This window comes from Macaca fascicularis, chromosome 17, assembly GCF_037993035.2.
Source record: "Macaca fascicularis isolate 582-1 chromosome 17, T2T-MFA8v1.1".
Lineage (NCBI taxonomy): Eukaryota > Metazoa > Chordata > Mammalia > Primates > Cercopithecidae > Macaca > Macaca fascicularis.
Window position 1 is genome coordinate 29811632 of NC_088391.1, and position 27119 is coordinate 29838750.

The 27119-nt window shown below is 41.1% G+C and overlaps 1 long non-coding RNA gene across 1 annotated transcript in view; it reads left to right on the plus strand.

Annotated features, from left to right (window-relative positions):
* Positions 1 to 19183: 19183 nt before the first annotated feature.
* LOC102134526 (uncharacterized) overlaps positions 19184 to 27119 on the plus strand; it is a 44951-nt gene continuing 37015 nt past the window's right edge. Inside the window, exon 1 of the long non-coding RNA XR_001486425.4 lies at positions 19184 to 19561. This is a non-coding gene — a long non-coding RNA (uncharacterized lncRNA). The remainder of the gene's footprint in view (positions 19562 to 27119) is intronic.

The following is a 27119-nucleotide window of genomic DNA, read 5'->3' on the forward strand; positions in this document are numbered from 1 at the left end:
TTCCAAGCCTTCTCTTCCCCCTCCTACCTGAAGTATCCATATTTCCAAGGTTCTATCCTTGCTTCATCTTTCTCTTTTAAAAATTCCGTCTCAGGGATGTTCCATTTCTCCTCGTCTTCAGTTATCATCGCTCTGTTGAGGATTCCCAGATCCTCCCTGAACTTTCCCGAAAGGCAATTTAGCGAAGCTATGAAGATTGTGCATTTTCAAGCCCAGAGCTACACTTCATTGCCATGTGCCTTTGGGAGAGATTTTCAGCCTCTGGGTCTCAGTTTCCTTATCCATAGAATGGTGAGCAGTGCATGAGACAGTACCTGAAGGCATTTCAATATTAGCAAAGATGTGCTGGCAATAAATGATATTAGGAGCATTTGCTTGTTAGAAAAATGTTTTTATTTTGTTTTGATTAAAATGAATTTAGTTTTCCATTACCTTTTGAATAGGTAATAGATGTACATGTAAAATTTCAAAACGTACAACAGGCTATGTGTGAAAAGTAAGTCTCTATTAATCTTTATCCTTCAATCAACCTTCCAGAAGCAACCACTTTTTTGGACCTCGCTCTTTCTAATTGCTAAGTAAGATGGTAAGTCCTCACTTAACATCATCTGTAAGTTCTTGGAAACTGCAGCTTTAAGCAAAATGATATATAATGAAACCAACCTTTTCTTATCAATGTTATAATGAAACAAGGAAATGATATTATTTGAGGACCTGAGGTATGTTGTTTTGCTTAAAAATCACAGTTTCCAAGAACTTATCAGTAATGTTAAGTCAGGACTTACTGTGTTCTATTGTATGGATATACAATAATTTATTCATTTTCCTATTTGAGAATATCAGGTTATATCCTACTTTATTATTAAAATCAATGGTGAACATGTTTGGATATAACTGAGGATAGATTTCCAGAATTAATATTGGCGGGTCAAAGGATAATAGCATATTTTGCAGTTAGGTTTTTTTGAGCTATAATTTACATACAGTAAAATTCACCCTTTCAGTGTATAGATCTACAGGTTTGGACCAGTGAATACAGTTGCATAACACCAACACAATCAAGATATGAAACACTTCCATCATCTCAAAAACTTCCCCCATGTCTAGAGATGTATTATAGCCAATATGTACTAGCTTGAGAGAGCTGATTGTTAAAGTCTTAGGAATTCTCCAAGCCTGTTAGTAAAAACTTAATTTAAAATTAAATTATATAAACTTCAAATTAATATGTTGTCCTAAAACAAATATGGTACTATATCAATATATTACAACAAAACCAAAAGTGTTACATGCTAAAAACTCGTTACTTCTAATTGTTTTATATTTTGCTATTATCTATACTCATGAAGCTATTTATATCTATTGTATCTGTATGGTGAAAATACTGTACAATATTGTGCTACTGTGCATCTCTTCCCAACTGTACCTTCAGTGTCATCACTTTAGTAGCTTAAAATTGGCCATGTTGAGAATATTTACACTATGGTAATTGGCAGTGAGTTTTGATTTAGAGAACTTGTTAAACATGTACCAATATACCAATGTTCATACCTTTTTATAGTCAACCCTTCCCCCCAGCCCCAGGCCCTGGCAATGACTGATCCGTCTTCTGCCTTTGTAGTATTACCTTTTCCTGAGTAAATGAAATCATACACAGTGTAGCCTTTTGAATCTGCTTCTTTCACTTAACATAATTGATTTGACATCCATGCTGTTGTGAGTATCAGTTGTTCCTTCTTATTGCTAAGTAATATTCCATTGTATGGATGCACACCATGTGTCTGTTCACTTGTTGATTGACACTTGGGTGGTTTCCAGCTCTTGGTGACTATGAATGAAACCATTATAAATATTAACATAGATGTTTTTATGTGAATATTAGTTTTAATTTGCTTGAGTATTAATACCTAGGACTGTTGGGTTGTATGATAAGTGTATATTTAACCTTATAAGAAACTGTCAGTTTTCCAAAGTGACTGTATCATTTTGCGTTTTGACAAGTAATGTGTAAGAGTTCTAGTTGAGTTGCTTTACATCTTTGCTAACACTTCATTTGGTCAGTTTTTAATTTTTAGACATTCTAATAGGTGTATAGTGGAATCTTACTGTTGCAGCAAGAGCATTGGTCTGCTATAATCTATTACAAATTCTTGGAAGTGAAATCCTTTCCCTTTATTCCTGAAGAGCATTTGCACAAAATACATAATTTATAGGCTGGCTATTATTTCCTTTAAGCACTTTGAAGATATTACTTTTCTTTGGCTTTTAGCTTTCAACTTTTTCCTTCAAGAAGACAACTGTCATTCTTATTGTTGTTCCATTGAGGGTAATGTGTCTTATTTCTTGTATCTCTCTAAATTTTTTGTGGACTTTTTTTGTCTTAAGTTTTCAGGTGCTTTACTATTATATGCTTAAGTGTGATACTCTGTGTATTTATCCTATTTGGAGTTTGTGAAATTTCTTGTATCAATGGCTTTCATCATTTAAAAAAGAATTCATAGCCATTATCTTTTCAAATAATACTCTTCCCAGATTCTTTTCTTTTTCTACTTCTGGGACTCCAATTATATAAATGTCAGACCTGTTCATCTTTTCTATTGGGTTCCTTCCTCTATTTTTATCTACTTCTGTGTCTCTTTATCTCTACCCAGATTTAAAAAAATTTTTCAGTTCACTGTATTTTGGCTGTGCTGTTAAACATTTGTTGATTTGTTAATCACAGTTATTCTATTTTTCATTCCATTATTGCCATTTGCTTATTTGTTATAATTTTCCTTATTTCTGAAATACTCCCTCTTGTCATTTAACTCCTCAAACATATTAACGTGGTTAGTAAAAGTCTGTGTCTGGAATTATCGAGACATATAATTCCAGACATAGACTTTATAGTAACTATTATATGAGTCTGCTTATATTGTCTGATTTTTTTTCCCTGATTTTCAGTCAAGAGTTATATTTTTGTGTATGTCTTACTCATTTTGATTCAGTGCTGGTCATTGTGTATGAAACATTATGGAAAAATTTAAAGCCATTAAAATAATGGCTTGTGTCAATTTTGTTTATTAGCATGTGTGATTTGTTCTTAACTAGACATATTTTACACTTGAAGTAACATTTTACTGGCACTACATAAAGCAATTATTACTTTTCCCCAGGGATACTTTTTTTTTTTTTTTTTAGGGAGACAGAGTCTTGCTCTGTTGTCCAGGCTGGAGTGCAGTGACACAGTCTCGACTCGCTGCAACCTCCGCCTCCTGGGTTCAAGTGATTCTCATACCTCAGCCTCCCGAATAGCTGGGGCCTACAGGTGTGTGCCACCACGCCTGGCTAATTGTTGTATTTTTAGTAGAGATAGGGTTTTACCACGTTAGCCAGGCTGGTCTTGAACTGCTGACCTCAAATGATCCACCCACTTTGGCCTCCCAAACTGCCGGAATTACAGGTATGAGCCACCACACTCAGCCAAGAATTTACTTTTGCTTCTGAAAGGCAGCTAAACTAGAATAAGATTCTCTTAATCCAATCAGAGAATGAGATGATTAAATCCAAGCTTCAGTTCTTCTGAGGTCTGGTTTATTTCCAGGCCATCCTTACTCCTAGTGTGTCAATCTTTGGAGTTCCAGATGAAATCCAGTCAGTATTTACCAGGTCCACTCTAGCTTGGTGGGATTTCTACTCCAATTTTCACCATCTCCTTAGCCCCAATTTTAGAAGACTATTAAAAACCCTTCCATTCTCAATCTCTCCGGCACTGGTTTTGAAACTGGCAGTGAATCCTCAAGTGAAAAATTTTCCCGAAATATCAGCTCATCACTCCTGGCTTTCTCCTTCTTTGCGGATCTTGATTCTCCAAATTCTCACTCTCTTTGTGGCTCTCAGATGCTTTCAAACAGATTTTTAAAATGTATCTTGACTAACTTTTAATTTTCTCGCTAGGATAGTGGGCCTAAAACAGTCTAGATAGTTGTTTTTGGCTTCAGTACTCCATCAAAATTTCTAAAACATTTCTAGGTGATTCTAATGGGCAGCTAAAGTAATGGACATCTAGCATATGCTAGATGTCCAGCTAAACCATGGACATCTAGCATAAAGGGAATGCAAGATTCTTCATGAGTTGACTCTTTCAAACCTACGTAGCCTGATGTTTGACCAAAGCACTTTCTCCACTCACTGCCACCAAAGCCCATATGCCTTCGAGACTTACGGAACTACTTCTCATTTCTGACATGGCAGGCCACAAAGCTATCTCTTATCTTTAACCTTTTGCTTCTCTGCCTGGCCCACTCTTACTCATCCCTTTTATTTCTTTTTATGTGTCACCTCTTCCTGTACTGTACTGAACTGTTGTGTGTCCTTTCCATTCATTTGTGAGACAGGATTCCCAGCTTACCAGGAGCTGTTTGCTGCCTATCTTGTAGGGCAACATGAGGTCCTCTGGATGTTCTTTCAATCTGAAGTAATATTTATTTTCCTTTAAGATGCTTCCCATTTCTTCCTATGCTGTCCCCCTACCAGCACTCTAAACCCAGTTATTAAGGCCATAATCTACTGAATGGAAGGACTGACAAAGGTGCTTAAATAATAATTATTGACTTACATGGAACATATTTTTCAAAATTAATAAAATTTCATGAAAGCAAGACTGTCCCAGAAATCTGCAGTCTAGGTTTAACCAAAGCCTTGGTTACATTCACTCCATATCTACCTGAATTAGTAAGAAAAATACTACCTTTCCTACTATGTATGAAAATGATGCTCAATTCTTTGTATATTGATCAAACTCTGTACTAACTTTCCTGGAGATAATATTAGTTAACTTTAGTTGGTCCTCAGTATGTGCCAGGAATTATGCTAAGCACTTCCTATATATTTTCCCATTTAACCCTCACAACATTTTTAGATGCTGCTATTACTCAGGCTGAGATACTAAGTTTCTTTATCAAGATCATATATCTGGTGGTGCCCTGATGCAGGACACAGTCAGGATATATATAACCTTAAAACCCATGCTTATTTGAATCTATATTAAACACTGGTAAGAAAAGCATGGTTCTCTAGGATCAGCTATACTTGAGTTAATATCTCAGTCCCATCACTAATTAATAGTATGTCATAGGGCAAGCTGCTTAACCTTTGAGGTCTTTAGTTTCTTCATCTATAATAACTGAATTCAATTCTTTTCTGAAAAGTTCTGAGAAAAGAGTCTAGTAAGATGTCAATAGTATTATAGGTGCCTGATAAATATGATCACAGACACACACACATATGCACATACTTTGTCCATATTTTTATTTTTCTTATTGCTGCCTATTTCATACCGTCTGTTATTTAATTCTATCTACTTTATTCATTTATACATCATTTTTCTACACTCTCATCAGGGCTTGTGAATTTACTTACCAGTGGTGACATATTTATTATCAATTGCACAATTGCTTTATGTAGTTCTAGTAAAATGTTACTTCAAGTGTAAAATATGTCTAGTTAAGAACAAATCACGCATGCTAATAAACAAAATTGACACAAGCCATTATTTACTGAGCTTAAAGCTGGTGTTTGCTGAAAATCCTCAAGTCATTTCATTTTTGCTGAAGACTCATGTTTAAGTAATTATGTAACATAGACATTCATTACTGTCAAGCCACACTTCTCTCTGCCTTTATGACAAAAAAAAAAAAAAAAATAGCCTAGCTTTAAGTTCATGTTCTACAGAATTATTTCTCATTAGGGAAGAAAAGTCAGAGAGAGTTCTAAGAATCCTGGACTAAAGGTAAAAGCAATGCATCAGTACTGTCCGATATGTTATTTATAAACTGGCCTGAAAGGTGATCATATTTTAGCACATTTGCTTTTAGCCTGTTCATCTAGCTTTATCCTATCCCCTTGATATAAATACATTGCTGATGTAAGTTTCCTTGGTTTGTTTGAATATTGAGGTCTGTTTAACAACCACTTTTGTTCACCCAGGCAGGGAGCCCATCTGTGCCATTGGTGTGGGTGAAGATACCTGCAGGTCATTTGTAAGACCTGTCACCTTACAATACTGGCCAGAGAAAGGGCTGCAGAGAAGGGCTTGGTTTCCTAACTTTTCTGATAAGAATCATCTTGAGCACTTGTTAAACATATAGCTTCGCAGGTCTTTCCCACTAGACATTCTGATTCAGCAGGCTTGGGCATTTAGGGCTTAACAAAAGTCCAGGTAACTTTTCAAACTTATCTTCAGGTAAGTTTGGAAAGCACTGTTATCAAGGTTATACTTTCATAAAAATAAAAGTACCTTTTGATTTGAGGAAATGGATGCCATTTATCCTCCTGTGCTCTGTTTGGCAAGCAGTTCCTAGCATGCCACTGGGCCCTGACCATGGGGTATCAAGCGACCATCTGGTCAGAGCTGCCCATCTGTCAGATCCACCAAGTCATATGGTTGGGTGGCCAGCAGCAATCTATTGTGAGATGGACATGGTGTGTCTGGGATTAGGCACAATAAGCTGCACAAACAGATGACCCTGACCCCAATCCCCATGTCACCCTCCACTCTTACACTGGTGTCTCTTTCAGCACAAACAGGTGGCCACTTGGTGAATCCCGTATTACTAGCTGATGGAGGAAGCAAAAGGCTAAGCTTCATTCAAAGAGGGGATGCTATTCTCTAGGACACAATACTGTACACTGGAAACTAACAACATTATATATGGTGCTGTGACTCCAACAGGTGGACTAAATGTGCCTAGGAACTAAGGGGTAGAAGTAGGAGTAGCCCAATGTACCATCATTCCCAGTGACCCACCTGAGGAATGATGTGGCTTCGCTGTGTTCCCACCCAAATCTGACCTTGAATTGTAATAATCCCCATGTCAAAGATGGGGCTAGGTGGAGATAATTGAATCATGGGGATGGTTTCCCCCATGCTGTTCTCGTGGTAGTGAATAAATCTCATGAGATCTGATGGGTTTATAGATGGAAGTTTCCCTGCACAAGCTCTCTTGTCTGCTGCCATGTAAGACTTAGCTCCTCAATCGCCTTCCACCATGATTGTGAGGTCTTCTCAGGCATGTGGAACTGTGAGTCAACTAAACCTCTTTCCTTTATAAATTACCCAGTCTCGGATATGTCTTTATTAGCAGCATGAGAACAAGTCTGTTCTCATGGGAATTTGTGCTTCCTCTCCCTGCAACTTTAGGCTGTGTGGGTTATCATGCCAAAATACCAGCATTAAAGGAAAAGAGTCACTATACAGGTAGGAATAACTGACCCTGATCACCAGTAGGAGGTAGGGACATGTTACACAAAAGATGCAACAATCTGAAAGTCTGGCATACTGGTTGATAAAATTCGGCTGTGTCCCCACCGAAATCTCATCTTGAATCGTAGTTTCTATAATCCCCACATGTCATGGGAGGGACTCAATAGGAGGTAATTGAATCATGAAGGTGTCTATCCCCATGCTGTTCTTGTGATAGTGGATAAGTTATTACAAGATCTGATGGTTTTATAAAGCGCTTTCCCCTCTTTGCTTGACACTTTTCCTTCCTGCCACCATGTGAAGAAGGATGTGTTTGCTTCCCCTTTCTCCATATTTGTAAGTTTCCTGAGGCCTCCCCAGCTCTGCAGAACTGTGAGTCAATTAAACCTCTTTATTTTATAAATCAGTAAGTATCAGGCAGTTCTTTATAGCGGTGTAAGAACAGACTAATACACTGGTGATCCACTGGACTAGTGTGTTTTAGTATGACTATATGCAATTTTGGCAATATGTAAGCAAATACAGTAGCAACATCCTGAGAACTTGCTAACAAAGGATTAAGACCTTCAAGAATGATGGTTTGGTCATTCCATCTGTGAACCACCTAGAACAGCAGACGTAATGGGTAAGAGTGAAGGGAATCTAGAATGGGCAGTAGAGAAGAGAGACCATGAGTATCAGTTGCAGCCTAAGACCATTATATCAGTGGGGGCTAACGTTCATATGCTTAACCTTTCTTTTATATATTTTCTCAAGCGATGAGACCAACCAGAATCCTGGAGAAACTGCAGATGGGGTAAATAGTGTAAGTGGGTCTGAGAAACTGGGTGCTTATTACTGGGCTTTGGGGATCTGCAGTGTGCCATCCACATTCACCCGTCAGGACCCAGGGACTGACTTGCCCAACTGCCAGGAGAGTTGACCTCTGATGGCTGTGTCTGTATCTGAAAATTGCCCTTGACTGATAAGAGCCCACCTTGCCCAAAGTATGTCCTGGTCTGGGGGCAGCCCACATACAATGACTACGAGGTGTGGGGAATATCATATTGGTGTCATTTGTCTCAGTTGGAGACAACTCTGAATGGCCTTCCCGGCTCTTGTGGGGATTGGTTGAGATCTCTCTTGCAACTACATTGAAGTCCAACTTTTCCCTCTGCCCAGTCCTGCTTCCACTGTTTCTTCTGGGTGTTGTTCCTGAGAGCAGCCTATGATAAACCTTCTGTATGCCAACCTTTGCCTCAGAATCTGTTTCCAAGGAACCCAACCTAAGACATGATGTAACTTGATTTCTAATCTAGCTTTCATGTAGTGCCTCTGACTGCAGTCTACAAGGCATATGAAATGTTATCTGGAAGAAATCTGAGAAATGTAGTAATTTGCCTTGAAAACTCTGAATTAATGGAAAGCATGCCAGAATAGGGACAGACCACATGCAAAGGAAGCAAATCAGATTATCAGCTAAACCGGCCCATGAAGATACAACTAAGAAGTCCAGGGTGCTGATTGACATCTTAAATTAGGAAATGCTGGCTGTTAACTGCCGTCTCTCAGAGTGGAGAGAATGCTTGCTTCCACTTCAATGTCTTTGTTCCCCTAGTTGTCAGCACAAAGTGGTTTCTCCTTTGGAGTTGACTAAGCATGGCCGACAGGCCAAGTAGCATATTCTTCAAACTGTGTGCTTTGAATAACTCTCATTCATGCACACTTTGGGGCTTTGTGACAGACACTGACATTTACTGATGGTTTACTCAATGCCAGGCATGGTGTGATTTCCTGAAAAATGATCACAGTGACTTTATATTTTGGGTATAAACATATAGAAAAATGGGAACAGAGACTCAGGAGTTTATGGCATTTGAACTTGCCTCTAACTCCTGAGCCAAGTCTCTTTCCACCATACTGCAATGGCCCTTGAAAAGCAGAGCAAGTCTTCCTTTCCCACCAGAGTCCAGTTGAGCTAATTGCTCTGTGGGTCTGATGAAACAAAGGGTCTTGGTTTTACATTTCCCCCAAAGATGCTTATGTGTGTGGTCTCACTGCCATGGAGCACATCCTGGGTAGCAGTCCGTCCCATGTGCCACCAGAAACAATGAGAATCAGTTCAGATAGACTTGGAAGGCTGGACACAGCTCCAACACCAGTCCTGTAAGAACAGCTTGGAGGTCAGGACCTGCTGAAAGCAGGGCAGGAAGAGAGCCGCTGTGTCTTAAAAGCAGTGCACTGTCCTTCCCATGTTCTGCCGAGATGGCAAGCTCACAGCTAACACGTGCAGCTGCAACATCTTAAGCGAGTTCCTCATACCAAAGGACACGAAGTGGAAACCTCTGTTGGCAAATTAGAAGGCAACTTAAACCTTTTCAATTATTTATCTGAATGTATGGAAATAATTTTTTAATATCTGTTTAATCTGTTTAATTAAATGAGAATTGCATTTATGGGACAGGAACTAAGATTTACCCAGTGCTTACTGCACACTAGATTCCAAGCAAGGCAGCTCTACAAATGAACTCTCTCCATCACCCTGTGAGTTGGGCATTGTTAGCTGACACTTATGGATAAGGAGATCAAGAACTTGGGGAAATTTAGTAAATTACCCAAGGTCCCCACACTAAGGAATACCAGGCAGAATTTCTAATGCAGTCTGCCTGATCTGAAGGCCACACTTTGTCTAATGCAAAATTTAAGAAGACAAGCCAGACAAGGTGAACATGGCTGAGCCAGTGTCATCTGTGGAGCTCACATTCCCTCAGAACTCCTTTGCTGAAATGCACTTGCCTTGTCTATCTCAGGAATCAAAGGTGACTTTGCAGTCTTTATGGAGGAGATGCACTCACAGATGGTGCATAGATTTCTCTGCCAAGGGCTCTTAAATATGCTGTGAATATATTCTCCTGAGGAATTCACCAAGTACACTGGGTTTTCGAGCCATAGACTACACAGACACCTGCACACACAGGACTCACACTCTGCCCTGCATGTTCTCACGCACAGATGTACATTTTCTTCCATTCTCTCTTGAGCTTTCTCTCTCACAACACACCTGTTGCTGCCTCTCAACAAAGGCAGTCTTGTGCTGTGAAAGCACCAATTCAGAAGGAAAACATAAACCAGATGGAGAGAACGGCAGAAGGGAAGTTCTTAAGCAAGTAAATAACATAACATGTCTCACGAATTTTTCCATTTTCCCTTGGGGTAAAGATGAAGTAAAGCGATGCAGTGCCCACCTGTCCCAGTGTTCTTGCCAATTGCAGATCATTTCCAATTTTAACAGAGGAAAGTGGCCCCCTAGGATTGTCCAGTCAGTGGCAGAGGAAGGCAGTGCCTGGAAATGTTAGTTGCTAGAGGAACTGAATATGATGCAGCAGATTTCAAAATATTGAGGGAAGTTGTGATGTTCCTTTGCTGACAATCAAGAGAAGATGTAAATTTGGTACCAGTTCATTTAATTTTACAGTTATAATCCTAGCAAAACTATATATATCTGTAATGTACAACTTGGCAGTAAATATATATATGTGTGTGTGTGTGTGTGTGTGCGCGCGCGCGCACGCATGTGTATGTATATATATTTTAACTATCTCACTGGATGGAAAACACCATAGCTAGTTTGGGTTTGGTTTGTTTACCTCTTTCAAATCTCATGTTGAAATTGGATCCCCATTGTTAGAGGTGGGGCCTAATGGAAGATGTTTGGCTCCTAAGGACAAATCATTTATGAATAGCTTGGGTTCCTTGAGGTGGTGAGTGAGTTCTTGCTCTGTTAGTTCCCATAAGAGATGGCGGTTAAAAAGAGCCTGGTACCTCTCCTCCCCACACCACTCCAGCCCAACTGGCTTCATGTTGCCTTCTCTGTCTCCGTGTGATCTCTGCACGTGCCAACTCTACTCTGCCTTCAGCCTTGAGCAGAAGCAGCCTGAGACCCTCACCAGAAGCCAAGCACATGCTGGTACCATGCTTCTTGCAAAACCTGCAGAACTGTGAGCCAAATAAACCTCTTTTATTTATAAACTACCCAGCTTCAGGTATTCCTTTATAGCAGCAGTCCCTAACCTTTTTGGCACCAGAGACTGGTTTCCTGGAAAACAATTTTTCTACAGATAGAGTGGGTGAGGGCCTAGGAATGGTTTCAGGATGATTCAAGTACATTATATTTATTGTGCACTTTATGTCTATTATTATTACATTGTCATATATAATTAAATAATTATACAACTCACCATAATGTAGAACAAGTGGAGAGCTTGTTTTTCTGCAACTAGACTGTCCCATCCGGGGGTGGTGAAAGACAGTGACAGATCATTAGGCTTTAGATCCTCATAAGGAGCACACAACCTAGATCCCTCGCATGTGCAGTTCACAATAGGGTTCACGCTCCTAGGAGAATCTAATGCTGCTCCTGATCTGACAGGAGGTGGCGCTCAGGCGGTAATGCGAGCAATGGGGAGCAGCTGTAAATACACATGAAGCTTTGCTCACTGGCCCACCGGTCACCTCCTGCTGTGTGTGACCCTGTTCCTAACAGACCACGGACTGACTGGTCAGTTGTGGCCTTTTTGGAACTGGGCCATACAGCAGGAGGTGAGTGGCAGGAGTTGGGGACCTCTGCTTTATAGCAACCCAAACAAAGACAACCATGATGACATCTTGAGTTTTCCTTATAAAAATGTTCTGAAAATCCAAGTGCTTACTGGGAGATGCTCAATTCAAAACTGAATCATTACAGGGTTTTACTTTTGTTTTCCTTTGTCTTACTTTCCTTTTCATAGAGGAGAGAGAAAAATCTGAGCAAGGTAAATAAACATAGATACAATGGCCAATGAAGAGTGAGAGCCATAGAGTTGCGGGAGATGAATTTTTAGTGATCATTTCCCATATTTTACAAATAAAGACACGAGAGGCCCAGAAACATTGCCCACAAAGGCTCCAGGTCCACAGCTGTCAGGAAGGAGCCCCCTATGTTTTCTGACCCCATGTCCAGCATACACACCACCACATTACCCTGCCCAGAGGGAAAATATTAGAGAGAGTAAAAAGGAAGCCGGGAACTTTTCCTACAGGAGTGATCCACCTTAAGATAACATCCAAAACAATGGTTACACTGACATCACCTTCAACATGGTTCCTGTTGCCTGGGGTTCACGCAGTTGTGACTATTTTGGAGCAAATTTGGAGAAATGTTAATTCACTCTCTCTAGTGTCCTGAAATGGATTGAATGGTGCAATATATTGTATTGCATGGCTCCTAACCCAATTCCAAGGAGTTTCTTGGGCAGCAAGAGGGCTGAAAACCAACATTTAATATTTCTGTATCAAATTACATTTGCAGGGTTCATGAACATCTCATTTTCTAATTCCGTTTCTCACAAAACAAGCCAACATCTGCCTTTTGTTATTTCTATCCCTCATTGTTTTTGAAATATTTGTAGTACATTTTGAATAAAACTCCCTTGACAAAAACTGCCTGGCAGGCTCTGGGCACAGTCATACCCTTGGTGAAAAGCTCGTATCTCCCAGCTTCTCATCATTTCCAATACACCCATGGGTTTATAAGCACCCATAGGGCAGGATGCTTCCTGAGGCTACATACGGACTTTGACCAAAAGGTCAGACCAAAGATCTCTGGGAATTATGAAAAAGAAAGAGTAAACCAGGCAATCTGTGGAAGGGGGTGATCTTATAGGATTAGGTGGGGACAAAGGTGAGAATCTTCTTGCCTTTCCTTTTCACACTTTGCCAACTTCTTCCTCTCTGCCTTCTATTTTTTGTGAAGAGACTGTGAGAAGAGACAAAAGAAGTGCTATTAAGGTGTTTGGGGTTAGGGCCAAAATTAACAAGAAAACTGAAAGTCCTTCAAAGATGATCTAGGATAAGTTCCACTGTATCCCACTGCTTTAAGGAGGGCAGAAGGAGAGAAGGGAGGATTTGTTCTGTGTTAGTCAAATGGAAGTGGAAGGAGACCCAGCAGATGAAGAAGAGGGCTTTAAGCCACAATTCTTCACCAAGAGTTTGGTGAATCTTCCTAGTATATAGCACAGTGGCCCCTTTATGAAGGAGATGCTTTAGGTCAAATTTTTAATCTATCTTTTCAAAATCTCAAATCAATCCACATTCCTTTGAAACAAGTGAGTCATAATTGCTAGCTGGGTCATAGGGAAACTGTGGCCTTGAGGCACAACTGACCCAAGAAAAGGCACCCCCGCTACACAAAGAGTTGCATAATTTTCCCTCTTAAAGTCTCATTGCTGCTTCATAAATCCCAGCTAATTCACGTTGCATGGGGTAGAACATATAATAGAAAATAAGAAAGCACATTTGGAGTCCAAATATTAGAATTAAAATTCTGCCCCTGTTGATTTCTAATCAGATAGACTGTGATTGCCTGAACATTTCAAGCCTCAGTTTCCTTATTCACAAACGAGAGGAAATGTATGAGATTTAGTTGAAAATCAAATAGTAACAAATGAAAGCACAACAGGATGTTCAATAACTGTGACGGGCAGTGCACATGAAAGGGTCATCATCAACGCCCAGCTTGTGGCTGACCGCTCCTCAGGGGCCAGCTCTCTCCCATGAAAAACCAGGGAGTCCTTGTACTGATTTTTTAAAATTTATGAAACATGAGCTCATTGGGAAATCTTGAACAAACAGAAGCTTTCCCACTCTTTTAATTCAAAACATTTCTAAAAGGTTCATTTGGCCCATTTTCTGGCCTTATTAAGTTAAACATAAGGGACAGAACAGAGTATTGATTTCAGCACTTGCAGGAGTTGCAGCATTGCTCATCAACACTAGAGACAGGAACATGGAAGAGGAGGTTGCACTGGGAAGGAGACAGAGAAGAAACTCGGGTCCAGGGAGGCCAAGACACGTCCTGTAGGCCCATCTGTCTGTGCACACCCAGTTAGGATGGTGCTGATTGCCTAATCCCTTCAAGCCTGCTCCTTTCCTAGTTCTCTCTGATTCAGTCAATGGCAGTTCCCTCTTCTACTAGCTCCAGCGAAGGCCTTGGGAGCCCTCCTGGGCTCCTCTGTCACACCCTCCATGTTCACTTCATCAGCACAGTCTTGGACTTTACCTTGATTTCAAACTGAGAATCCCACTACTCCTCTCCACTGCCCCGCTCCATCCAAGCTGCCATCCTTTCTCCATCGATTGGTTCAATAGCCTCCAAATGGATCTCCTCACTCTGCCCCCGACTTTCCCACTCCCCTTAAGTTTATTCTCAACAGGGTACTGAGAGAGATCCTGCTAAAGTGTGTATCAGATCAAGTCACTCCTCTATTCAAACTCTCCAAGGGCTTCCCCACTTTAGAAGCAAAAATCCTTTCGATGATCTGCAAGATTCTCCACACTGTCACCCCTTGTTTTCTCTGTGCCTCACCTTAATCCCCTCCCCCACCCCTGGCCTCTCTTTTTTAACTCTTTTCTGGCCTCTTCACTGTTCCTTAAACACACAAAGTAACCTGTTGCCTCGGGGCCTTTGCAGTTGCTGTTCTCTTTCTTGGAACGTTCTTCTTCCCCGAGACACCTGCAAGGCTGGCTCCCTCAGCTCCTTTCGGTCTGGATTCAAATGTTACTTTCTCAATGAAGCCTTTTCTGACCACATGGCCTAAAATAGTAACCTGCTCTCCACTCTCACTCTTCCGCATATACTTTCTATAACTGTTTTCTGCTTTATTTCTTATTAGCATTTAGGATTATCTGATACATTGTATATTTGACTTATTGTTTTATTTTTCTTCCCTATAAAAATATAAGCTCTATGAGAGTAGGAAGCTTACATTTTGTTCAGGACAGTGCCTAGCACAAAGTAAGTACTCAATAAACAATTTTTAACAGATGAATGACTGAAATGACCAAATAAAAATAAAATCCCAACCACAGTTTTTATTTTTTCTTTTTCTAGAGACAGTATCTCGCTCTGTTACCTAAGCTAGAGTGCAATCATAGCTCATTGCAGCCTTGATTCCCTAGGCTCCTGTGATTCCTGCCCCCACCTCAGCCTCCAAAGTTGCTGGGGCTACAGGCATGCACCACCACACCTGGCTAACTTTTATGTAGAGATGTAATCTCACTGTTACCCATATTGATTTCAAATCCTGGCCTCAAGCAGTCCTCCAGCCTCGACCTCCCAAACTGCTGGGATTACAAGCATGAGCCACCATGGGCCCTTGACTACAGTAGTTTAAACAGAGAACAGAAACCTAACACAACTAGAAGTTTCAGATTAGGCAGTCTAGGGCTCTACAACGATGCCATCAGAGGCCTGGTTTTTTTTTTGTTGTTGTTGTTTTTTCAATTTCTTTTTTTCAATTTTTTCATTTCATCATACTTAAGTAAGTTTTTGCCTCATGACTGCAAAATGGCTGCTGCCCCACCAGACAACACATGATCTTTCCAAAGCAGGGGGAAGAAATGCAATGCAAAATAGGAAATGGCAGCATTTCTATTAGGAAAGCAAAAACTTTCCCAGAAACTCTCAACTTATATCTCATTAATCAGAACCTTGTGGCATGGCAACCCCTTGCTACAACACTAAACAAAAACTGGAATTTTGTTAATGAGGAATGGACACAGGGCAGGTGGCTCCCAGTATTTGTCATAGAGCAAAAGTCTCTGTCACCCTTCAACTTCAGCTCATGCTTCTCTGCTTGGGATAAGAAGGCACTTATGAGACCCCAAGTCAAGGGAATGAGTTTGGGGAAGCCTTAGATCTAGCTGTTGTTGGAGAGAAAACCTGAGTCCTCCTCTGGCAGAGGAGCTGTGGAATCAGACACCTACGACATTTTGGCAGCCATGTTCCCAGTGTAGGAATGAAGGTGACCCAGAGGATAATGAAAATGTCCAGAAAAGGCTCACATTGTCCAGAGAGATAGTCCCATCAGCCTTCACCTCTTTGCTTCCAGGGGTTACGGAGGCCCCACTGCAAATTATTCTAGCTGTGGTGACAATGATGCTTTTATTGTGTGCCTTGACATACAGGAGAGACACCTGAGTGTAGACGTGGCTCACTGTACCCTCTGAACCAGTGGTTCTCAACAAGGAAAGATCGGCTGGGAGATATGGCAGCTTCCACCTGCCCCCAACTACAATAACACATAGAGAGCAGAGAGCATCTCTGTGCAAACCCACTCCCTTTTCCCTCAAGGGAAGAATATTTTCAGCATCTCCCCAGGCAATTCTGATACCCAACCCTCTGGACAGGAAGTCCCTCTGTTCTCAACCCAGAAGTTTCAGTGTCAAGGAGCAAAGTGACAGGGGTTGATCCTATTCCATTTTTTTTTCTTTTTTATTGATACATAATATTTTTACATATTTTCGGGCTACATGTGATATTTTGTTATATGCATAGAGTATGTAATTATCAAGTCAGGGCATTTAGGATATCCATCACCTTGAGCATTTATCATTTCAATGTGTTGAGAACATTTTAAGTCCTCACTTCTAGTTATTTTGAAATATATAATCTATTGCTGTTAACTATAGTCACCCTACTCTACCATCAAACATGAGAACTTATTACTTCTATTTAACTGTACATTAGTACCCACTAACCAGTATCTCATCACCTGCCTGTCACCCTCCCACCACCCTACTCCATCCTTCCAAGCCTCTGGTAACTATCAGTGCCAGGAATATGGGCTTGGCTCACTTATGGTGTGACTGTAGACCTGCACCTCCCAGTCACTATCCTGTCCCAAGACAAAGGCGAACACCTTTGCAAGCTGCAGAGGCCACCCAGGAATGGGCTGTATGCAGACCCAGAGCTTTGCTAGCCCAAAACATTAATGATTCTGCAGAGCCTTGGGTGGGAAAGCAGTCACTGGACTTCTTTATTCAGTTTCTTTTTCTTTGCTGAAAGGCCAGAATCCAAGACTTAGAGACAAGGTCTGATCCCTTTGGGACTCTTGTAAGAGAGGCCTACAGCCCTTCTTCAGAGAGGAGGAGATCTATGCCCTGTATTTGCTATAATTATAATGACGGGAAGCCAAAAACTTCAGCCTCCTCCCCCAGTGTTCCCACGATGCTGAGGATGGAGGATGGGACCCCAGTTTATTCACCTCTTCAGAGACCACTGCTCAGGCTGCCCTGAGAGACGTCCTTGTCTTTGCAACTCCAAGCCGGTTATGGGCAACAGAAGCCCAGCTTGTGTGTTGGTTTGTGGGGAAAAGGAAAGGTGGGGACCTACATGCTGTGATTGTAACATCTAGAAGCCTTGAGAAAGGTCTCAAAACCTGTCATAAAAGAGTTGGTGGAAAGGCCTGAGAGGCTGACATGAGAGAAGATTGAGGGCATTTAATAAGGGACTCTAAATATTTGAAGGAAAAATTAGGCATATTCTTCAAAGTATCAGCAGGAAAAGCAAGGTAGAAGTTACAAGAAGTTGCACAGGTGTTTTCTTTCTTTTCTTTTAATCAGCAAGAGCTGTAAGACAATGGAACAGATTTCCCCTGACGGTGGTGAGTTTCCTGGTTCTGGATGTGTCCGAGCAGAGCCTTATCTAACAGGCATGTTGCTGAGTTGACTCTCATTTCACGGAGGCAAAGACTAGATGTCCTCTTCCAGCCTTGAGATTCCTTAAAGGTGTGGTATCCCCTTTGCCCACCCCCACGTGACCCAGGGCTCCGCGTCCATCACTGCAGACGGCAGATCTCTCCCTCTTTCCCACATTGCCCTTTGAGGGAACAAACATTAACAATTCTCACCACAGTGTGAATGCTTCAGAAGGTTTTCTCCTATGACAGTGGCAATGACTCAGGGGAACTTGGCTGGGCTTCAGCTCACTCCTAGCTCAGTCAACTCTTACAGATTAGTGGATAGCTTCAGTAAAGCCAGTGTGGTTACTCGGCAGGCTGGCTTTGGGACAAGTTCTCTAACTCTTACAAAACAGATTTCCGATATCTCTGATGCAATGTTGATTCAGCAGGTCTGGGATAGAAAGTTGTAAAAGTGCTCCCAGGTGATTCTCATAGTCATGTTTGGGAACACTTTCCTAAGCTTTTCCTCAACCAAACCCCTAAAGATCCACTGGGAAGAATTATTTTGACCTTATTTGATCAAGCTTGAATCAACAGGCACTATGCCCCATAAGGATGGCTAAAGTTTTTCAATTCTTTCTACACAATGTTCACCTGGGATTTGAAACTAACGTACATGTTTCACTGGATGGTCATTGTTTGTCTGCACATCCTCCTTCCCTCCTGTCCCAGCCCCTACAATGCTCTAGCTCTGCCAGGGCCAGAACTATGTCTTTCTTCTCGGGATTTCCTGCATCCAGCACAAAACTAGGCATAAACCAAGTGTTCAGTATTTGAGGAAGGAAGAAGGGTAGATGGGAAGGCAGGATATGCTTGTCCAAAGGATCATGTCAATTTCAACAAAGATTGCTTGAGTCCTGTGCAAAAAAATGCAAGGGACAGAGTGGGTTGGGAGTGGTTCTGTACTTGTGCATGTGAAATGGGCACTGAGTGTTACTAGTTTGTTTCTATGTCTCACCAAAGTCATAAGGCCTCCCAGTGCTAAGAGTGCAGTTCGCCACTCTTGCCTTTCCTCAGGCTCTTCAGCATGTTTTTGAGTGTTTATGCCGTTCCTCATAAAGATAGCTGCTGCTATCCTGACTGCAGATTTTTCTAAAGTCATTCACTTGCACTTTTATTTTAGTAAAAACCACGAGTACCTTGAGATGAATACATTATGGAGACAACTGTCATCACGACCACATGTGGTATTATTTACTCATGTCAGTTTGAATGATTAATGTGGAAAAATGGCTGGGGAGCTAATATGATTGAGGGCTGGATAGGACAATGTCTGTGTGATTTCAAACAATGCCCATACTGTGCGTGGTGAGTCGCAGAAACATGAATAGCTGGCACTACTGCCTCCTCTCTCTGCCGACTCCCTTTCTTGGCTGGATTCTCCCCCAAACTCCCCACCCCCAGAGACTCCAATTTTCCGTCTGCAGCCAAGGAGGAGAAAGCAGGGACCCTTTAAACTTTACCAGACTGGGGGTTGTGTGTGGTGTCAGCCATCTGGCTGATGTCATTGGTGACTCCTCAGCCAGCCAGAGGGCAGAGGAGACTCACGAAGCCTTGAAAGAGAATCCTGGATTGTTGGTTGGTCTTGGCTCTCTTTAATGAGTGGACAATATCATAAACCAAATGACGGTTTGTTCTTCAGAGAAGCATCGTTGCAGTGGAAGAGTTTTGTTGAGAACAAGGCGCTACAAATCAATCAGGGAATTGTTCTGTAGGCCTGCCAGGTCTATAAATATCTAGACTCCTGCTTACCAAGTAGTGGATGGATGTACTTCTCCAGGTAATAAGAATTTTCTGTGTTCTTTTTCTTGTGGCAAGCCTGAGAGACCACAGGATGAAACCTTTTCTCAGCCTCCATTGTCATTGCTACCTGTGCAATTGTTAGTTGCCTCCCTTTGGCTGAGATATTGGGGTGGAGAGCTTGCTAGATCCATGCTAAATGCCTTGAATGTGTTGCCTCATTTAAACATCAAAGTTGATGAAAAAACTGAGGTTCAGGGGGTTGAAATAACCAGCTTGAGGTCACACTGTGGTGAATGACCCAGTGGAACTGGAATCCAGGGCTGTCTGGCCCTAGAACCTGAGCTGGTCACACATCTGCCTTGTGTGTCATCAGCTTTAATCCCATTCTTTTGGCTTTGTGGTGTGTGTGGGAGGAAGGGTTCACTGTTAAGAGAGGAAAGTAGAGGGAGTGACAGAGGGCAGCCCCCTTCAGGCTGCCTGCTACAGAGTGACCAGCAGGCCCGGGGGTGGGAGGGATGATGGGCAGGCAGGCTAACAAACAAAAGAGACAGTGAAAAGAGACTGTGGCTTTTTCTGTCTGGGTTACAAATCATGGTGCCAGTCTCAGCAATGTTGGTTAGGGAGGGTTTTCTGTGATGTCACTTCAGCTTTGAGGCACAAGTTGTCTAGTGCATAAGATATAATGAGAGATTCAGCCAGCATGGAACACTGTGAATGTCTCCTAGAAATGTTACTGCTTTGATCCTTGTCAAGAAATTCCCTCACCTTTTAAAAGGGACCTCATGCCAATGTGGGGCACTTGGGGCTCACATTTGGCCGTGGCTATGCTGCCCTTGGGGTCCTTGGTTCTGCTACGGTATGCAGATGGCTGTCAGGCTTTTCCCCACTCCTATAGAATAACCCTGTGCACAACACTTGAGGACATGAAGACAAGTTTTCTGCAGAGCGCTGACACCAACAGCCCCTTGTGTGTGGTCTGTGATATGGTGTCAGACAAGACCTGAAATCAGGTTCAGCAGCTTGTTTTCTCACAACATGGAAAAGCTCTGTCTTTCACACCAGTAGACACCAAGAAACAAAAAACAAGACTATGATTCTGCCTGAGAAATTTGTAAAAATGTTCAAGCAGGGGTGTAAAAGAAAACCAGAATGGAGCGACAATGTGGGATCTAAACATTTGACCTGTGACACTTTTATTTTTTTCATTCCTATTATTTTAGAGTTGCTCATTTTTGAAATTCCTGTCTCCTTCCTGTTCTGATTTTTGATCCAGCATTAGTCATTTTGACCCAGAATAATCTCACACCATATTGCATCAGCATTTTCCTATCTTTATTCTACTTCGGGGATAGGGCAGGAATCCATATATACCTTATAAAAAGAAAAGTGATTTTGTACTTATTTCATTTCACTAAAATGTTCTGGCTAGAACTGCCTGATTTGACCTCCATTCTTTTTGATGTCACCTGACTTGAAGACAGCCCCAGGGACAGGCACCAGATAGTAAGGGATGGAGGCATAAATGGTCACTGGAAATCCACACTACTGGTCAGAGCATTAGTTGAGCCAGCATCCCAGGTTCTTTACTCTTGATAAAATTTTAGATGAAATTTTAATTAGTAATGTGACCACATCTCTGAATGCCAGTGATCTATCTGGATTGGATACTAGAGCTTCTCTCAAACTATGCTACAACATCTTCTACCCATGATTTGAATGTGGTGTTTTTCAAAAAATGTCGTTTCAGGAGAAAATCCTAGGGTGCTAATAAAAATGAAGATTCCTGGTCCCCACTCTAAACCTACTCAATATGACCCTCTGCAGATGGGCCCAGGGATATGTATATATTTTTTAAAAGCCCTGAAAGCGATTTTTGGGCATACTGAAGTGAAAAAACTACAGGTTTAGACTTAAGGTGACTTAAGCAACACTTCTGTAGTTCTGCATAGTCAACATTAGTGATTAGGAAAGGTTCAGATGTCCTGAGAACTGGCATTCATCTACTCATTCATTTTGCAAGTCTTTATTGAATACCTTCCGATATTCAGTCTTGAAAGGAGAAGACAAGTGTGTGTCTAGGATAGTGGTTCTCAAACTTGTGTGTATGTCAACATCATGGGGAGCTTTATAAGAATAGTCTCTCTCTAAAACAAACACATACAACTCCCTCACACACACACACACACACACACACACACACACACACACACATACACACAGCCCACACACACACTGTGCCTTTGTAGGTCTGGGATGAGACCACTACATATTTGAGATGGTGATTCTGATATGCAGTCAGCATTAAGGAAACATTTTATTAGAGAAACTCTCCGTGCACCAAAATACCAAGTGAACAGACTTTTATAGGGAAAGACTTTCCTATAATTGTGGGAAAAACATGTGGCACATGACTTCATCTTGAGCAAAATCAATTATAGCTTCCTTGCAGATAATATTGGTCTTACACAAAACTAAGTCATGACAGTGATAGAGAGAAGGTGGGTGAAAAAGAGGGGCCACCAGGAGCCCCCATGGGCCTATCGAGGCATGTTTGAAAGACAATGGGAGTATCTATTTAGTTAGATGCAAGAGATACAAATTGTCATGTTTTGGTTGGTGTAAAAATACTACCATCCTCGTGACTTAATAATATTCATTATACTTCTGCCACTATTCATAGTACTATCTATGTTCACAAAATGGAAATAATTGCAACAAATATAATGGTAGCAAATTTTAATCAAACTTCCAAATAGAAGTATTGGTTTAGTGAAATATAAATTTCAAGCTTTTTTCTAGAAACTTTGGAACACATGGGGGAAAAATCACCCAGTCTTACCATTCAGAAATGATTATAATTAACATTTTCATAGGTAACCATTTTTCTCAGTTGATGTTACACTGTGATAATTTTCATTTTATTAAACATGATGCCTGAAAATTACTTTCAAATGGTTCAGCAGAGAAAGATAGAAAGAATGAGATAAAGCAGCTTTGTAAGATTTTAACAATTAATAAGACTAGGTGAAAAGTATACATTATATTATTTCAGCTTCTTGGTAGGTTTGAAATTTTCAAAATAAAAGGCTTTTTAAAAAGTTTGAAATTTTCAAAAAAATAGGAGAAATCTATTCAGTGCAAGAAGTAGACAAGCAACAGGATGGATTACTCTAAACATCATGTGGTTAAAGGCTGGAACTAAAGATAATTTTTAAATAGTTAGAAAACTAGCAAGTCAAAAAAGTATAATCTATTATGGTTTAGTGGGGAATTTAACTATAGGGAATATGATTCTACATTTTTATCAGTATTCATGCAATAGCCCCAGTGAGCCTTCTTATTTTTATCTATCATCTTACTGACATTGTCAATGAACTGAGAGTCATGGTTTCAAATGTACACCATTAAATAATGATGCCCAGCTGAGATCAAAACAACAAAAGCCAAAAGACTTTTAAATAAAAGAGTCATCTGGTTGCAAACTAAATAAAGCCAGTGGAGTGCCTGCAAACATTCTCTCTCTCTCTGTCTCTCCATAAACATGATTTTTTCCCCCAATGGGCACACTTTAATTCTTCTGTGGAATAATATAAAATGTAAATAGATAACCCATATTATAATTAATTATCCCACTATTGGTCAAGTTGATTGAGTTCAATTTTTAGGTTCATAAATAATACCATGATTTTTTTCTAATTTCAACATTCCTTAGGACAGACATCTAGAAATGAATACTCCATGTGGTATTGAAAGTTGGCTTAGCTCTGCCTTTCCCACTGTCAATGACAAAGAGAAAGGGTGAGTCAATGTCACTAGAGAAGCATGAATGCATCTTTTGGCCAGACTCTGACCCCACACCATGGGGGTAGTTAGTTTGGGTTGAAGTAAGCTGCTATAACAAAGAGATCCTAGGATATTGTGGCTTAATTAAGTTGGAAACTTTTTTCTCTCTCACTTTACCACTCAGATGTGAATGGTTCAGAGCTGATGGGGAGGCACTACTGACATTCTCAACAAATGGCTTCCATTTCTGGGTCCAAAGTGGCAATGCTTGTTCTTGCTGTTTTACAGACACTGGGAAGGGGTAAATGATCTGGGGAATGTATGTCCAGTTGTTTGAAGGGCGAGATCCACAAGTGAAGTACATCATTGTAGGTCACATCTCATTGGTCGGAATCTAGTCGTTGGTTTTACCTACCTACAGAGCTGATAGAAAATGAAGTAGTTACCAGGACAGCCATGGGCTCAGCTAAAACTGGGAGAAGAGATCTGGCAGCACAGTGAATGGATCTGCCTCAGCTTCTAGCTGAGTTCTTGGAACCCAGAGGGTGAGCAACTGAGACACTGTGTAATTGCTCTTTTTTTCATACGATTTCTGTCTCCCTCAACATTGAGCCTCTGAGATCTAAGCATTGGAAACATTACAGTCAGATAGTGAAAAGTTTGCTAATCTGACAAGGAATCAAGGTTCATTAAACTCTTCCATGTGCATTTTTATAGGGTATGGCCAAACCAGAGTTAGATAAGTGCAGATGTCGCTAGCTACAGGTTCATTTGAACTCCACAGTTCAATTCCCGCCCCCCACCTCACTTCCCCTCTCCCTCTCTCTTTCTCATCCTCTACATTTCCTTTGTGCTTTTGGAACTCTCTTTTTTGTTACAGATAGGTACACAAATACAAAATTCAGGGGTTCAGTGGAAACAAACAAGCTTTAAAGTAGAATTTACAATGAGATGCCTAATGAACAATGGTCTATTCGCACAGCTGAAAGCTCTACTCACAAATCTCTTTCCCTTTTAGATTTGTGAGGAACAAGGGATTGTATTCTCTGCATGGGATTTTGCTTCTGGGCTAGGGTTGACTGCAAGTTTATTGGACTGAGCACTACGTTTTGTTTTGTTTTTACCATAAGGGACTTCTGCAAAGAGCCCCAGTTCTCATCATGTGCTGCGAGAAAAATGGAGACGGTTTGCAGAACAGTTCTTTCTCTTTGTTCAAAATTAGGTTCAAGCTGAGAACCACTGTGGATATTTCAAGTTCTGTTTCGGATAAAATAAGCAGACGTGTTTGAATTAATTAACTTTGTAAAGCAACTCAGCACCGAGACTGAATTAGTGCTGAGGGAAGGAGCACTGTGTCAGGAGTCCCAACACTTCTGTCTCCACCTTGGCCTTGCCACAAAATCTTCATAGGACTGTGGAAAAATACCCAACATTTCTGTGCTGTGGTTCCCCAATTACATACATTCAGAGATACTTACAGTTCTAGAAGAATGATTTTATAGATACTGCAGTCTGCCTTTGTTATGGTAACAGGAAGACTTAGTTGAGCCTATGCCAATCCTTCCCTCCACAAACCAGGTACCATCAATCATGCATTTCTTGGAGACCCCTGGGACCTACACTCAAGCACCCCACACTGTAGATCCTACAATATTTTGTGGCTTAGATTTTATTTATGGGTCTGCTTCCCCAAGGGCTTTTTAAAATCAGAGCCCATTTCTTATTCATCTGTGTTGTCCCTGAAGCGCCAGTACTATGCTTGGCTACGTACTGGATGCTTGATAAATACATGAAATAAAAGTATACCTGATATCAGAAGGTTGGTTAGTGGCAGGGCTGGGTCAAGAATTCAGGTTTCTTTAGTTTCACATCAGTCCTTCTCATGCTTGACCTCTCCCTTCCCTTAAAAATAAGGATAAAACGTAATACCATGTGCCAGAAGTTCTTGGGCACTAGAGATGCTGGTGTAGAAAGAGATGACTGGTGTCCTCATCCTTTGCTCAAGATTGTTTTGCTTTTTCAGTCTCTTAGTCCTTGATGATGATTTATTCTCATAACATGTTTGTCTTCTTTCTCTCTCAAGAACCTCTGCTTAGAGTGGTCCAGGGAAGACTATATTGCAATAGGGCCCAGAGCACTTTGTAGGAGCTTTGATGCCAATATCAAAAGCCCAAGATGTCCACTGTCTTAGACGAAGGCTAACATCTGCTCTCCAAGGTGTAACCCTCACATGCTGCCCTAAATGAGGCAGAACACCTCATGCCTCTGAATTAGACACAAGGCACCGAGAGGCAAGTGCCTGGGGCCGTCACCCAGGTCATCTATGCTTGACACTGCTCAGCCTGCTTACAAATGGGGTTCTTGCTATAGCAGTCAAAATAACCACACAAGGCAAGGAAAAGACACAGACCAGAGTCTGGGGAGGTTCTGAGTGGGGCTGATTTTAGCACACAGAAGGGAATGAGACAACCACAGCCACGGCAATGGGCCGGGAGGAAGGAAGGCCACTGTGGGTCACCAAGAGAAACACTTCCTGCCATTGTCTGGCTATACAGGCTCAGATGAAAATAAAAATAGGTGGACATTGAAGATATGCATGTGTACATCTTGAGCTAGACCCACACAGAGGATCCACTGGGGCTGTGTTTGGAGGCCATAAAGAAATAATTCAGGGCATTTTGGCTCAGTGAAAATGGGATTTAAGAAGCCATGTGCAAGTCAAAGACCCAAGGAGCAGGGCTGATGAAGCCCTAACCATGCTCTAAGGCGTCTGGAGAAGAGTTTCACATCTACGGGTCTCAGGTTCTCAGCCTGAGAACCATATAATAAAAACAGTATGGTAGAAGATACAGGGCAAAGCATGGGGGCACTATCAAATACTCTTTCATAAATGCTGGCAAAAAAAGTGGAAAGCCATGTTTCTAAAAGATTCTCAAACTCTTACCCTATTTCCCTAAGATTTGTTGATAGTCCAGAGAGGACTATTAAGGGATCTTGCATTCTTCTCAGGCACTTTTTTTCCTTCAGTTAAAATAAATTGTATCATGGAAAATATCAACTATGAATACAAAAATATGCATAGTAATTTAATGTACCCCTGTGTACCCACCAATCACTCTTCAACAATAATCAACTCACAGCCAATCTCACTTCATCGGGACCCACATCTACTGTCTCACTCCCATATTATTTGGAAATGAATTACAGATAATATATAATTTTATCTAAAATGTTTCATGTTGTATTTTTAAAACATAAGGACTCTTCATAGAAACATAACTATCCATTCTGAAGCTTAGAAAATTAGAATTCTGTCGTGTCATCAAATAACCAGTACATGTTCAAATTTCCAGTCTTTTACATCTAATAATGTCTTCCTCATGGTTCCCTTCAGACCTGCTCTACCCCCATCCAGAGAAAAAAACCAAAGCAGACTTACACAAGCAAAGAAGCTCTGATACCCTGGCCCTTTGGTTTCTATGCTATAGTAATGTAACAAACACATGATATGCCAGGAACAGAGAGGTGACCCCCAAATTGCAGGCAAGCACACTGGCAGCATAAAGAGAAAGTAACTGACAAATCCCTAATTCTGGAAGATGCCCAGAGCAGCTGGGCCTGGAGCCAGGAGCTTAACAAATTTCCATTGTTATTGGCAGCCGACAAATGTAGAAGCAGACAGGGGACCTTCTTATCATGGGGAATTTTGTTAGCTGAGGCTATATGCATTTAAAAAGCACAATCAACCTGTAGTGAGTTGAGGGATTAAACATGATTTTTCTCAACTTGAATGACCCCTTTCCCTAAATTAA